The following is a 16843-nucleotide window of genomic DNA, read 5'->3' on the forward strand; positions in this document are numbered from 1 at the left end:
AAATGCTATTTGGTTGTTGGGGTGTATGGAGTTAACATGATTGAAAAAACTAAGTGTGTGTTCTGTAGATGTGAATCCCACAATTGTATCATCAACATACCTGTACCAGTATAGTGGTGGGTGTAAGGCTGAATTGATCGCTTGTGATTCAGTCTGTGTCATAAAAGTGTTGTCTAGAACTCTCTCTCTTTCTTAACCTGTAGATGACCTAGAAAGGTCGAAACGTTGTTTTCTCAGTAACAGTGTTAATACCAGATGTTCTGAGATACATTTTTATTTCAATCTGGTTTCTCATCATTAAGAACAACTATGCAACTGAAACTATCGGTACCGTAAGAAAAATCATTGGTCGACCCCAATAGTGCGGCTGAAGTATGAGTCATATAGTATAGTATAGTATAGTATAGTATAGTATAGTATAGTATAGTATAGTATAGTATAGTATAGTATAGTATAGTATAGTATAGTATAGTATAGTATAAAGTATTAGTAGATTCGCAGAATATAACTGAAACTATCGGTACCGTAAGAAAAATCATTGGTCGACCCCAACAGTGCAGCTGAAGTATGAGTCATATAGTATAGTATAGTATAGTATAGTATAGTATAGTATAGTATAGTATAGTATAGTATAGTATAGTATAGTATAATATAGTATAGTATAGTATAGTATAAAGTATTAGTAGATTCGTAGAATATAACTGAAACTATTATTCATGTAATAAAAAACATTCATAGATTTCAACAACACAGCTGAAACAATCATTTATGTATGAAAGATTCATTATTATACTACATTAATACATCTGAAACTATCAGAAAGATTCATTATTATACTACAATAATGCGTATGAAACTGTCAGTTATGTATGAAAGATTCATTATTATACTACAATAATGCGTATGAAACTGTCAGTTATGTATGAAAAATTCATTATTATACTACAATAATGCGTATGAAACTGTCAGTTATGTATGAAAGATTCATTATTATACTACAATGATGCGTATGAAACTGTCAGTTATGTCGATAAATATTATTAAATAGAATAATTCAACAAAAGCATGAGTTATGTGATGGAAAACATGAGTAGACTTGAACAATGCAACTGAAATATGAGTAATATAAAGACAAATATTGTTCGTAGCTATGGAAGACATTGACAGTTATTTATGAAGATACCGTTCGTGTGGAGAGGTGCTTGTCAGAGATTGGGGCCTAAAGTTGATATCAAAATTGGCTAACTTGACCTCGAAAAACTGATGTCTTCTTTCAGTTTTTTAGAAAACACAAAGTCTCACACTTAACAATAATAATTTCATATCCTTTTCGAACTTGTAGTTTCTGTGTTATCTTGGCGTTCAAGGTAAGATTCACTTATTTCCACGGATTCCCTGAATGTAACACAGATGTATTGTTAGCACATATTTTACTGATATTAGCTAGAATTCGGAGCTCAATACCGACGAAAAGCAAACCACACCTTTCCAAAATGTTGTAGAAAGCTCAGTCAATTTTATCTATCAAAAAACTCAATTAAATTCTCAAATTTCAAGAAACTTTGATACTTTGTATATAACGTGCTAAGCTGGTATTATAGTAATAAAGTTCAGTCTCGTGAGAGCCACTTGAAGTTTATCGCACGTTTTTTTTTTCTATATCTGTATACTGATAGAAGAAAAAAACAACAATTTTGTTTTTGTTATTAAACGCATAATTTCTATTTTGTTGTCTTGAATTAAGCACAAAGCTACACAATGGGCTATCTGTGCTCTGCTCACCACAGGTATTGAAATCCTGTTTTTAGCATTGTAAGTCCGCAGACATACCACTGAGCCACTGGGGAGCCAATTTATATTGTCCATACGGCAAAAGCTACTAAAACTATCCATAATTTTTAACTACTGCCCAGTGGGAAAGCAATCAATGAACATTACCACCCACATTCGATCCACCGCGTGGAATATAAACACATAAAGTAGGGATGCACGAAATCACACAACTTCAATTTAGACTTTGCCGTCCAGTATGTGTGACCACCATCCATGAAAACCATTTTACAGCTCTCACCAACATAAGCAAAGTCGTTTCACCCTCTGGTGGTAGTAGACACGTAACTTCTTATTTCCGGTGTCGCCTCTGTAGCGACCATTTTCGGTCACTAATGTAGCAGTTTTTTTTTTATGAGCAGCAACTATTTTCTGGGTTTTAGCGTTTATCGTTATGACCCTTGCCGATAACAAGATATAAACCTGTATAATTCCCTTAACTCAAGTAAAGTATACTCTACATTGATAGCTTTGGCTGACATGAGGACAGCCATACTTAACAGACCGTCCAGATTGCGAGACACTACTTTCGTTGGGCATTCGACTTGAGTAAATATTGAAACCAAAACCATGGTACACGTTGAGATATAAGACTATTTTTTCAACAAATATTTCATAAAATGCTTTGTTTTATAGTTGTTACGTTTAGGATGGGAGGGGTGAGAAATATATATATATATACTGGTTCAATTAAACTTGGCTTATTTCACTTATTTATTTAATTGTATGGGCATTCTAATTAATTGTATTTATCAAGCAGAAACATAACTAGATGAATACTTAACATTTTTACTATAGTGTTCTGGATGTAAACAAGAGTTAAAATGCTGTTATAAAAAGTGTTTGTTTGTTTTAGAATTTCGCGCAAAGCTACACAAGGGCTATCTGCGCTAGCCGTCCCTAATTTAGCAGTGTAAGACTAGAGGGAAGGCAGCTAGTCATCACCACCCACCGCGAACTCTCGAGCTACTCTTTTACCAACGAATAGTGGGATTCACAGTCACATTATAACGCCCCACGGCTGAAAGGGCGAGCATGTTTCGCGTGACCGAGGTTCGAACCCGTGACTCTCAGATTATGAGTCGAGTGCCTTAACCACTTGGTCAGGCCGGGCATTTTAGCTCTGTAAATATAGCCCATGTTGTAGCTTAGAACTCAAAAAGAAACCAATACTTCTCTGTTTACTAGTAGCATCTCCAACAACAAAACAATATTTCTTTGTTAAGTACTAACATATCGTTGAAATCTACAGAACTGTGGTATTTGTCTGGAGCAATGGTAAAAGTTATATTATTTTCCAAGACATTTTTTTAAAAAAATTACATTTTTAACTCTAAAATATAAGTCATTTTATACATGAATTTGGTCACGTAATCAATCAATATCTAAGATAAAATTAACATACTTGTTTACATTTAAATGTAAATCTATTTTACATCCGTAGTGCAATGCCCAATTTTATCTTTACTTCCACTACGAAATGATTAAATGTAGTGCTATAGAATGGAAACTACAGTAGCTTTTGATCACTAACAGCTGGCTAAAGAAGATAAGGACTTCTCTTGTTCTTCCAAAGACACCACAACACAAGGTGAGGTGAGAGCTACGAGAAGTCTCGCGAGATGTGGAAGTGTCTTCTCCGTTACTTTACATCTTACTCTAGCGTCGAATAATCGAACTTGTTGAAGATACAATCAACAATTTCTTATGTTTCTAAAGAGCTGAGTAGCCTCCATTTGTCAGAATGTATTTCTCTGAAACGATGTCCAGTGAGATCACAAAATTGGAAGAGTAAAGAAACGATTCGTATAAACGTATTTTATTCTGACACGTGTACTTAGTTCTCTCAAGAGACTCAAGATGAAAACATTCTTTGATACTATAACATAATTTCTAAACGATACCTAAAATATCATTTTGGAAAAGGGCAAGTAAAATTTGAAAGTAAAGTGAACCAGTTAGGTAACGTGTTTTGAGAACAAGATGAAAGAATTTATTTGAAAGTAAGATGTTCAATTATGACTAGATTTAAAATATAATATTGAGAGAAAAGAGTCACTTGAAAATAAAATTATTTTTGCAGTTGAGCTGAAGTAATGGAGTTCGCTAATCTTAGTTGAAATTAAACTGGAACATTGTCGCCCTTAAAATACTTACATATCTCTTGGAAAGTTTAAGATGAAATCATTTTCTGGTGATAAGGCGAAGAATGCGATTTTAAAACAGCATGAATAACTGAATTTGTGAAGAAGAAATATAAGACAACAAACTACAGACCTTGTTCTGGGAACAATAGGAATAACCATTGTAAAAGTAACAAGAGATTATAGTGGTTTAATAAATAGGAATGTTTTTGTACGATAAAGTGACTGGTCCTGTGAGAGAACAATATGTTTCTTAATGGGTGATCTATTTGTTAAAATATTCTTAAAGGGTAATCTACTGGTTACAATATTCTTAAAGAGTTATCTACTGATTAGATTATTCTCAAAGGGTGATCTACTGGTTACAATATTCTTAAAGAGTGATCTACTGATTAGATTATTCTAAAAGGGTGATCTATTGATTAGATTATTCTCAAAGGGTGATCTACTGATTAGAATATTCTTAAAGAGTGATCTACTGATTAGAATATTCTTAAAGAGTGATCTACTGATTAGAACATTTTAAAGGGTGATCTACTGGTTATAATATTCTTAAAGAGTGATCTACTGGTTAGAATATTCTTAAAGGGTGATCTACTGATTAGAACATTTTAAAGGGTGAGCTACTGGTTAGAATATCCTGAAAGAGTGATCTACTGATTAGAATATTCTCAAAGGGTGATCTACTGGTTAGAATATTCTGAAAGGGTGGTCTACTGATTAGAATATTTTTAAAGGGTGAGCTACTGGTTAGAATATTCTGAAAGGTGATCTACTGATTAGAACACTTTTAAAGAGTGAACTACTGATTAGAACATTCTTAAAAAGTGAACTACTTATTAGAATATTCTTAAAGAGTGATCTGCTGGTTAAAATATTCTTAAAGGATGATCTGCTGGTTAGAATTTTCATAAACAGTTATATATTGGCTAGAATGTTTCTCAACTGATACAGTCGTAGTAAGAATGTTCAGGTTTTTGTCAAAAATATTCAGATGGCAAAAACATTCCCCAAAAAAAGGCTTCAAAGATTTGTAATGATACGTTTTCTATGTTGCAGGTGAATGTATGGCTTCGTAAAATAATAATATCAGATTATTTCCGTGTGTTAGGATTATCCTATAAGATACATCATGTTGTAAGACAAACTGATTTATTGTTATCTTACCTCTCGCTGTGATTGTCTAGTTAATAAAATCGATTTGTTCATTTCTTATATTCAAACACAGCCGTTAAGTAGAATATTTGATAGTCCTGAACTATGGGCTTGTAATTTCAAGAGAGATTACTTTATTACAAGACGTTTTACAAAAGACGATTAATACTCGTAAACTTAATTGAACCTACATTTTCGGCTTACTCACGTGACCTGCGGCTCGTGACAATAAACACGTGCATAATTGATATAATAGTGCTCGGGTTTCTCGTACAGAGAAACAAAGAGTGAGTGATTTATCTTCTCACTAATGTTTGCTGGAGATACCGAACTGGGAAGCAACATATTTAGGGAGAAACACATTCACTTTAGGGTTAGAAATATTGTCTTTGTGAAATTATTAGGTTCATACTAATTCAAGCAATGAATAAATTTCTGTAAATTATGCTTCATAATAATCATAAAGAAACATTGTTATTAAAAGTCATTAAGTTCTTGCTGTTTCACGACATTTAAAATGAAGTCAAATTTATTGAATAGCGGTAAGACAAATCAAACTACAGAGGTCGCTTAAGACGCGATTTTTAACAATAAGGTCGGGGTTTGTTGGTAATATGGTATTTTAAAATCAGTTATCACAAAAACTTTCGTTTCTACTGAAACATCGACGTTTATTCGTAAGAAGCGAAAAATGCTTCTTTTTTCTCTAGTATAGATTATATATTACACAAGATAACCCAAACGTCGCTATAAGCTAACTTCAACATTCTTCGAGTGGAAAGAAGTGAACATTTCTGATATTTTTCCTGACTGTAAATCCTCTTAAGTTGAGAAGTACTTAGTAAAACCGAAACCAAAACTTCTTATTAAATTACTGTTCACTCAGAGGTTTACAGAAAACTAAATATATTATCTTAAAACGATTTTGGAATTCTATCAAATTGTTTAAAGACATTATTGTGTTACTTGACGACAACCTTGCAGCCTAGTATTTATAACAAAATACACTATCTTAATCCTATTATGTCCTAAGCACACCACGAGGCCAAAGATTTTTCATCACCGACTTCAATAGATCAGAGAGTTTACCAGTATATTTATTTGTAAAGAATAGTACTGTTACTTGTTTCATCCTGTATATAAGTGACTTTCGCCTCCCCTCCCCCCGCCCTCTCAGATGGAAATTCTCTTTAATTATGCTGCTTACTAAGAGTTTTCTGGAGCACGGGAACAGCTTTTGTTGCTGACCTTTGTGTTCATGGATTCTCACACGTTACAACATGCTGCACTTTTTTTTAACCACGGCTAAAGTAAGATTTCGTTTCTAAATCCTTTTTTGAATAGTTATGGTATCCCAAATTGATCCATATACCTTGTTTTTCCAACGTTATTACAAATAATGAGATATAAATATTTTGCGTCGAAAAAAGTTCTTGCGTATCTTTTCCAGAAACGACCTATTTTCAGTAAAATGACAAAACGCCAAACAAAAAATGTATTTCTTAAAAAACATTTTTCCACCACGACTTTATATTTGTGCAAACAGGGAAGGTCCCCTAGGCCACGATATGTTTTTCTCTAATGTTAGTTTCACCACTATTAGCAGGAGACAATGTTTATTATAACTTTAGTTACTGTTATTAGCTTCACTATCTGCACTGTATACAGTTTATTTCAAATTATCGTTTAACAATTAGATTTAGGGCTAAAATAAATTTTCTTAACTAGACAAATCTACGGTGATTTTTTATGCTCGTTGGATTAAAGGTACGTTTAAGGACTTATTAAGATTCAAGGTACGATTCTCCGAGTGGACAGATCGAGGCTATCCTACTATACAGTTTTATACCAAAACCAAACCAGGTTTAAGTTTGTGGTTGAAAATTTCGATTTTAACGATAGTACCCAGTTGATAATTCAATGTGTTCTAATTATTCGAGGTTTTGCGTTTCTTATGTACCGATCTATGAGATTGTAACGTTGATGAGGATTCACAAACTGATTTCAAAGTGCAAAACAGTACATCTGAATCAGCCCTTGCCTAGCTGATGGTACGTTGAAATTTATAGCTAAAAAGTGTTTTATATTCTCTAGAGTTGAAACGACGTGACTTAATTAGTAACATACATTCAGTATTGGATACGTGTAGCGTCATGACCACCAATTTGTTATTACCGAAAGTCGACACATACTTATAGGCTTACTTTCAAGTAATATAAATGAACAAAAATGTGTCTGGACTTAGATTTATGGGATTCGCGTGTGGGTTAAATGAATTGAATGCAGAGAATTAGCTGAGTTACCATCGTATTGCAAACATACCACCTCTATGGTCTTTTTCTCATCTTCGAAGGCAACAGACAGAACCTATTAATTCTAATAAATTATCTAGTTCAGTCACTTAGTCCGTATCACACGTTATCTGAACAAGCTGTCTCCAAAACAAAAGTGTTTTTTTTTCTAGATTAAACTAGAATTCTCTGTGTTCCAGTTCGTCTGCCACTCGATACAAATAGTGAATGATTTAAGTCCTGAGCGCGAGCATGCGCTGTAAGACATTCCGTTTATTCTTCAAGCCTACAGTTTGTGTTCTCTTTATTTCAAACTTGTCAAACTCTTCGAATTATCTCCTGTCATTCATCCGACAATTGTTATCAAACGATATGAATGTTATATTTAGTTAATAATCTGACGTATAGAGAGTTGTTTTCAAGGTGGCTCAGTGGCGACTCTCAGGGCTTATAACGTTAAATAATATCGAGTCTCGATGGAAATAGAGCTGGATTATAAAAGGGAAACAGTGAACACTATGCACAGGACCTACAAACGTTTTAAGAACCTTCGAGATTTGTAAAATATGTGTCTTCATTGTGGTTTATCCTATGAAGTTTTATAGCATAACAGGATTAATAAAATGTATATATATAAAGTTTAACAAAAAAAAATAGATCATAGACATAAGAGGAAGTGATTATAGACGTTAATTTAGTACTTATATGCTCAGTGCTTAGACACCAGCCTCACCAGACTGGTCTGAAACCAACTAAGACCTCTCACTTTCGCAACTGGTACCGAGTATTAACAAACACATTCTAAAGCTATATTAACATCAGGAAAGCTGTTGATGAGTCTCTTGGTTACCTGCGTTTTCAGTCGTTCTGTCACTGATTTATTGTTTGCAAACATTTCTCTGAACAACAGGAACTCTTAGGTAAACACGAATTCACTGTCATCCTTGTAAACATTCACCAGTTTAATTCCTTTGGTTGAAATATTTTCCCTTAAGAGTGAAGAATCAAGGAGGAAACAAAACCGTTCCTCGAGCATTTCATATGCTTCCTCTTTTAACCAGTAACTTACCAACGATAGTAACGAGCGTTCCTTTTTGAAATCTGTCACTAGCATTTCTTCCTGATCCTGTCTTTGTTTCTTAATATCCAGATGTAATCATGTCACAAGCTCTTTCCTCAAATTCATCAAAGTTCTTCCTTTTTCTTCTTGTTATCCCATCATCTTACTTGTCCTCCTTGTTATCCCCTTATCTTACTTGTCCTCCTTGTTATCCCCTCATCTTACTTGTCCTTCTTGTTATCCCTTCACCTTACTTGTCTTCCTTGTTATCCCCTCATCTTACTTTTTCTCCTTGTTATCCCCTCATTTTACTTGTCCTCCTTGTTATCCATTCATCTTTCCCACTGTTTCCTCTGTCTCTTCCTTTTTTCTCCTACTTTAATGACCTGACTCATGTGTTCTTTTCTATCCATCATCAATTTCAAATGAAGGAACTGTAACAGAAAAGAGCAATGCAATAACATTTCTTGTGAGTATTACAAGTATATAGAAAATCGGCATATAGTTGACAGGTCAGGACAAACCTAAATCGTTTTGTATTTCCTCCATTGTTTCGAATCTGTAAAGACACCATGAAACATTAATGTGTGTACTATTTATTGGTCACGCCGTAGTGAAACTAATACATTATGTGTACACGGCGTTCAATAAAGGTCAGTTGAAAAACCTCACTTATTTCGGATGAAACTTTACATTGTATTCGGAAAGACGTTACTTTTGTTAGCTATGGTGTTAGGAGGGCAAGCAGATTCGCAAGGGAACAGTTTGGTTTTAAGTTAAAATAAGGCACATAAATGGACAGCGCATTGGCAGATTTAGAGGCCTACGAAACTCATAATCCAACCCGGAGCACAAATAAACCATTCTGTTGCTATATGATTAACACAGCTAAGCAAACAAGATAGTCATCTAGTGGTAAAGCCAACATATTCTTTCGAACAAGAAGAAACTGTAAATTTGTGGAGAGAATACTTTTCTTGAGTATCACATACAAAAATTAAGGTTGTTTTGTTATTAGGATGTCCTTAAATAGACATCGAATTTCAAGTTGTAGACGAAGTGTTTATATACTGTAACTGTTGTGCTGAATAGGAATAGCGGAACTTATGGTTAGCTGTACGTTGAGATTGCGGAACTTATGATTAGCTGTACTTAGGAACAGCGGAACTTAGGGTTAGCTGTACTTAGAAACAGCGGAACTTAGGATTAGCTGTACTTAGGAATAGCTGTACTTCGGGATAGCAAAACTCAGGATTAGCTGTATTTATGAATAGCGGAACTTACGGTTAGCTGTACTTAGGGATAGCTGAACATAGGGTTAGCGGATCATAGAATTAGCTGAAATTAGAGTTAGTAGATCTCAGGGTTAGATCTACTTAGGAATAGCAGAACTTTAAGAAGGGAACTTTATGAATAGTCCACGCACTTCAAATAAATTGCACACGTAATTATAATACGAACGATTTTATTTCTAATATAAATGTGCATATCTAAATATACTGTTTAATTCACTCCTGAAGGTGCGAATGTGACAACTAAAACTAAAATTGTCTTCAAAACGATGATAGTATCGTTGTGGATGGCGTTTCGTTTACATGTGACCGAAACGGTGGAAAGTTGCGGTGACAAGAGTTGATGAAAGATTGCTTCTCTAAAATATCAGAAACTGTTTATTCTAGGGACGGTCACAAAATTTACAAAGTGTAAGGCAGAAATGCAAACTGATAACCATTAACATTACAACTAATTCTCAGTGTCATTGAACACCTAGTCTCTTCCTGTTGTCCGAAGGTTTCAGTTTTCTTTTTTTTTTTTTTTTTCACGTTGCCTATATCAACCTTCATATGCAAGAAAGAGATTTCCAGGAAGTCCACGTTCTCAGCTTTTAAAGTGCATTAGAATAACGTAGGCAGCTGTTGCACATTGCTAATTGAGCTCATATGTATATTCATCATCGCAATCCTTTTCGTTGAGATAATTACTAAGTTAAATTTTCGTCATTAATTTCATGTGTGATTAAGTAACTCATGACGAAAATTGTGAGAAGATAACTGTAAAGTTTCAGCGTAACAAACTGAGACGAAAATATTACCTAGGTGTTATCCAAGGCTAAAGTATCTATGTGAAATTATTACGTGTCCATTACACGAGGCCCGGGATGGCCAAGCGTGTTAAGGCGTGCGACTCGTAATCTGAGGGTCGCGGGTTCGCATCCCCGTTGCGCCAAACATGCTCGCCCTTTCAGCCGTGACGGTGTTTTAATGTGACGGTCAATCCCAATATTCGTTGGTAAAAGAGTAGCCCAAGAGTCGGCGGTGGGTGGTGATGACCAGCTGCCTTCCCTCTTGTCTTTCACTGCTAAATTCGGGACGGCTCCCGAGTAGCTTTGTGCGAAATTCAAAAACAAACAAACAAACAAACTCTCTCTATATGTGTGTGTGTATGTGTTACCCTTCCTTGTCAGAGCTTAACAGTTTTTTTTTACTACGACTTGAGTAAAGAATCCAGTTTATAATGGACGTATTTTAAAAATCATAAACAATGTATATTAGACATCTACCACGTGTATATAATCCACGAGCTTGTAAAAGTGAAAATTAAACTGGAGCATTATTTATCTTTCAATCTTCATTCACTAGATCGCTATTTATCTATCTCTCTTTTTCTTCTCTTTCATAGTGAATAGGTCTATATTTTTTCTCTTGTCCATTTGGTGTTACAGAACGTTTCCCACACTTCTCTTCCTCTCTTTGATCTCTTAGTAACAGCTAAATTTCGTAACGTCAAGTGGCATCATTTCAAGTTGCTCTATAAACGTTATAAAAGGAATTCGTTTTGTTGCCACACGTGACCTGGCATGGCCAGGTGGTTAGGACACTTGACTCGTAACTTCAGAGTCACGGGTTCGAATCCCTGTCACACTAAACATGCTCGCCTTTTCAGCTGTGGGGACGCTACAATGCGCGGTCAGTCCCACAGTTTGTTGGTAAAATAGTAGTTCAAGAGTTGACGGTGGGTGCTGATGACTAGCTGCCTTCCCTCTGATCTTACACTGCTAAATTAGGGACGGCTAGCACAGATAGCCCTCGTGTTGCTTCGCGCGAAGTTCAAAATTCAAACCAAACTTAATTCGTTACCACGCTCGCTGTTTAACTCGTAGTTAATTATCTTCTCAGAACATAAGCTTATCCCTGGTGGCAAACTTGAGGGATAATAACGGTAAAACGTAGGATTCGATCCTTGTAATGGTTTGTTTGTTTGTCTTTGAATTTTGCACAAAGCTACTCGAGAGCTATCTGTGCTATCCGTCCCTAATTTAGCAGTGCATTGTTTCTGATCGTACAGACGTGTGTACACTTTGCGAAGTGTTATTTTATGATCGTGGTTGCGTCTCATTAGGACAGTGTTTGTTTTTTTCTATAGGTTTTCATTTCATACGGCTTAGAAAATATGTACAACGTTGTAATAAAATGAGAACAGCTAAATCTGTTCCTTTTTGACTGTCTCTGTAGTGGACATATATAAGCCTGTTAACTACCGCAATTGCTTCTATTTCCCCGTTAACTTCAATGTATCGAATATAATTACCAGGGTCTCGAGTGTACAAGGAACGCGCCACTGCTAAGCCTAACACGTGGTTGATTCTCAGGAGAAATACGTACGACATGATTCTACACTCTATTTCATTTGCAATTGACGAAAACGAAAGTACTGGATGTGAATGGAGTATCAAGATGGGGTGAGGCTGTTCAAGAGAAGTTGTGTAAATATAAAAACTTTTGAAGACTGGTATACGGACTTCCTTCAACACTCTATAAACTGGCGAGTTCGTACCCTTATGTATATTTTAGTCAATCGAATTATAACAAGCTACTTGCGCGCAAGCGTCCTCGGATTAAGATATTAATATTTCAGAATGAGAGATTGAGTGTTCGCGACCAGCCCCCCCAGTGGCTCAGCGGTATGTTTGCGGACTTACAACGCTAAAAACCGGGTATCGATACCTGTGGTGGGCAGAGCACAGATAGCCCATTGTGTAGCTTTGTGCTTAATTCAACAACAACTACAACGTGTTCGCGACCACGTCTCGAGGAAATCCTAGTGCTGTCTGCCGGTAATTATCTTAATATCCTGTATTCTATGGTTGACACAGGAAATAAGTTAGTAGCTGGTGGTTAGCGACGCTTTAATCATTCCACTGAGAACAGGATATTGTGTAGTTCGCTAATTTATGCGTCCCCTTTTTGTTTGTTAATCATTCCACTGAGAACAGGATATTATGTAGTTCGCTAATGTATACGTCCCCTTTTTGTTTGTTAATCATTCCACTGAGAACAGGATATTGTGTAGTTCGCTAATTTATGCGTCCCTTTTTTGTTTGTTAATCATTCCACTGAGAACAGGATATTATGTAGTTCGCTAATTTATGCGTCCCTTTTTTGTTTGTTAATCATTCCACTGAGAACAGGATATTATGTAGTTCGCTAATTTATGCGTCCCCTTTTTGTTTGTTAATAATTCCACTGAGAACAGGATATTATGTAGTTCGCTAATTTATGCGTCCTTTTTTTGTTTGTTAATCATTCCACTGAGAACAGGATATTATGTAGTTCGCTAATTTATACGTCCCCTTTTTGTTTGTTAATCATTCCACTGAGAACAGGATATTGTGTAGTTCGCTAATTTATGCGTCCCTTTTTTGTTTGTTAATCATTCCACTGAGAACAGGATATTATGTAGTTCGCTAATTTATGCGTCCCTTTTTTGTTTGTTAATCATTCCACTGAGAACAGGATATTATGTAGTTCGCTAATTTATGCGTCCCCTTTTTGTTTGTTAATCATTCCACTGAGAACAGGATATTGTGTAGTTCGCTAATTTATACGTCCCCTTTTTGTTTGTTAATCATTCCACTGAGAACAGGATATTGTGTAGTTCGCTAATTTATGCGTCCCTCTTTTGTTTGTTAATTATTCCACTGAGAACAGGATATTGTGTAGTTCGCTAATTTAATCATTCCACTGCGTCCCGTCCCTTTTTTTGTTTGTTAATTATTCCACTGAGAACAGGATATTATGTAGTTCGCTAATTTATGCGTCCTTTTTTTTCGCTAATTTATACGTTTGTTAATCATTCCACTGAGAACAGGATATTGTGTAGTTCGCTAATTTATACGTCCCCTTTTTGTTTGTTAATCATTCCACTGAGAACAGGATATTGTGTAGTTCGCTAATTTTTGCGTCCCCTTTTTGTTTGTTAATCATTCCACTGAGAACAGGATATTATGTAGTTCGCTAATTTATACGTCCCCTTTTTGTTTGTTAATCATTCCACTGAGAACAGGATATTATGTAGTTCCCTAATTTATGCGTCCCTTTTTTGTTTGTTTGTTTTTCAATTTCGCGCAAAGCTAGCGGTCTTTAGTTTAGCAATGTAAAACTAGAAGGAAGGCAACTAATAATTTCCACCACCGCCAACTCGTGAGCTATTTTTTTACAAACGAGTAGTGGGATTGACCGTAACTTTATAATGCCCCCATCGCTGAAAGGGAGAGCATTTTTGGTGTAATGGGGATTCGAATCCGGGATTCTCATATTACGAGTCGAGCACCCTAATTACGTGGCCATTCCGGGCCTAAGATGTGAGTAATAAATATTGTAAGATAACTTATTATAGACGTTTAAGTTCGGAGATAAAAAGTTAAAACTCCATAGTAAGTTCATAATCGGAAGTGCAACTGGCGAGCTATATTGTAGTCGCTCTTACTAAGATTTGTTTTAAATGAAAATTGATGTTCAAACCCTTCATAGTATAAACAAAGTGAAAGAATATGTATGAACATAACATTTTAATAACAATCAGGTGGCGCTGAGTGAGAACAGTCATGCCCTAAATTTTCCACAATCTTCTGTTGTCTAATTAATATCACACATAATTAACTTACTACCACTATTTTATATAATTATTTTATTAATAAAGTAAAATAATTTTCTTAGAAATATTTGACATATTCGACGAAATGAGATTGATTGTTTGTTTGTTTGTTTGTTTTTTATTTTCGCGCAAAGCTACTCGAGGGCTATCCGCGCTAGCCGTCCCTAATTTAGTAGTGTAAGACTAGAGGGAAGGCAGCTAATCATCACCACCCACCGCCAACTCGTGGACTACTCTTCTACCAACGAATAATGGGATTGACCATCAAATTATAACGCCCCCATGGCTGAAAAGGCGAGCATGTTTGGTGCGGTAGGAACGCGAACCCGCGATCCTCAGCTTACGAGTCGCACGCCTTAACGCACCTGGCCATGCCGGGCCAAATAAGATTGATTTAAACAATGACGCCAACTAGCTGTGTTACGTCACACAACTGGTATAAAAATTACTAGTTATAAAGAAGTATAGAATTAAAATATAGAATAAAATTAATAATAGGAAAATGGTGGCTCTTACCGATCCATCACTCATAAATTACACAATTTTACAAATTAACCTATTTCTCAATTAAATTCATTCTACATCTTTTTTGCGATATGATGGAGTAGGCCTAACTCTGCAAGGAACGTTTCGCGGATTTCTTATTTCTTCTTAAAATTACCGAGTGTTTATTAATGTTGAATTATTGAGTGTACGTCTGTGTTTCTCTTATTACAAAGACATATCGGACTGTCCCTGTGTCTACGGAGGGGAATCGAACCGCTGATTTTAGCGTTTTAAATTCGAAGACTTACTGTTGTTCCAGCGGAGGATTGAATTATTCAAGGACTGTCGCTGAGATGTTTAAATAGTGTTAACATTTATTTAAAATTACCAGCATCACACACAAAAGCTTTTTTCCCCAGAAGATACAAGTGATTTATTTTCGCAATAGGAAGCTAATTAGTTGAAACACCTCATAGCGATACTTAGAACCTTGAGACAAAGCGAATAATATTGCCAATATTAGTCACGTGAATGTGACGTACAATACTCTCAAACCATGGGAACTTCAGTTGCTAATAAGACTTTAAAAAAAAAAGTGCAAAAGAGAGACCGCATTTGTTTAGGTTCGGATTTGAAAATAAGGAAGAGATAACGAAGGACGGTTTTTAAATCGTATGATTATCCCTGAAACATCTAATGTGCGTGCTCCAGAAAATGTCTTTTTTTATCGGTTTTGATTGAGCACATGTATATCAGTTTTATTAGGTATAGAAGACACGTTCTTCAAATAATTTAAGAGAGAATGACAGAGAGTAAACAACGAACATACCTCTTATTTACAAATGTAAAATCTAAACTGAAAAATAAATCGATTTTAGAAACTTACATTAAGTTATTCGTTTTATGCAATAATGACGGGTAGGCTTAGCGTTTCGAGGTCAAGTCTGAAGGCTTATAAAGTTTAAAAGTCTGGTTTCAATACCCGTGTTGGGTACTGCTCAAATAATCTGCTGTATTGCTTTGTGTTTAATTATAATACAATCAAACAAAAACTGATTGTATGAAGTCGCGTGTAAAAATAACACCCTGAATAATTCTACCAAAGAAATTTTGGCCCCAGTGGCTCAACGGTAGTTTTATGGACTTATAAAATTAAAAAATGAGTTTCGATAGTTTTTTATTAACTACGAACTAAAAAAAAAGCCTTTAATAACATTTTCTGGACCAACTTTTTAAATTAGATATATTTTCAAACAGCTCATGTGTTAACTTTTAAATAAAAATATGATTTAAATGCAATATTATCATAGTTGAATAAAACGATACAGCATTAATACTAATAAATAACAATTATAAAAGTGTAAAAACAATTACACAAGAATTATCCGTTGATTTAAATAATTAATGACGTCACAGTTCAACAGAAGCGCACCCTAGTGGCAGAGTGGCATATCTGCGGACTCCGCTCGCTAGAAACCAGGTTTCGATACTATTGGTAGGCAGAGCTCAGATGGTTCATAATGTAGAGTTGCACTTAATTACAGAGAAACAAATCAACAAAATTAAACATATCTTTTTTTCATGTGAGCGCAAAGTCACACAATTGTTTTTGGTTTTATAAACTCTCAAACTTATTGCTCTAACATGGAGGAAATGTAATTATGTTGTGTTATTCGAAAACGATTTTGTTCCTGATCGTCTGTTTGAAAACTTTGTTATTAACAAAAAAAACCACTGAATTAGATTATTTATAATTCTACCTCATAAATATTTAACTGTAGAAATGTTAAAAAATGAATATATGTCGTGAAGATCAGAGATAAAACTGTAATTAAGATAATTATTTCTTTCTTCTTTTGTCTAGGACTGTAATAGAAAAGCTGAATTACCTGGCCTGGTAACTCCATATGGACTAATTACATTATTGGAAACATTTGAGCCAT

Source organism: Tachypleus tridentatus, chromosome 9, assembly GCF_004210375.1.
Source record: "Tachypleus tridentatus isolate NWPU-2018 chromosome 9, ASM421037v1, whole genome shotgun sequence".
Classification (NCBI taxonomy): Eukaryota; Metazoa; Arthropoda; class Merostomata; order Xiphosura; family Limulidae; genus Tachypleus; species Tachypleus tridentatus.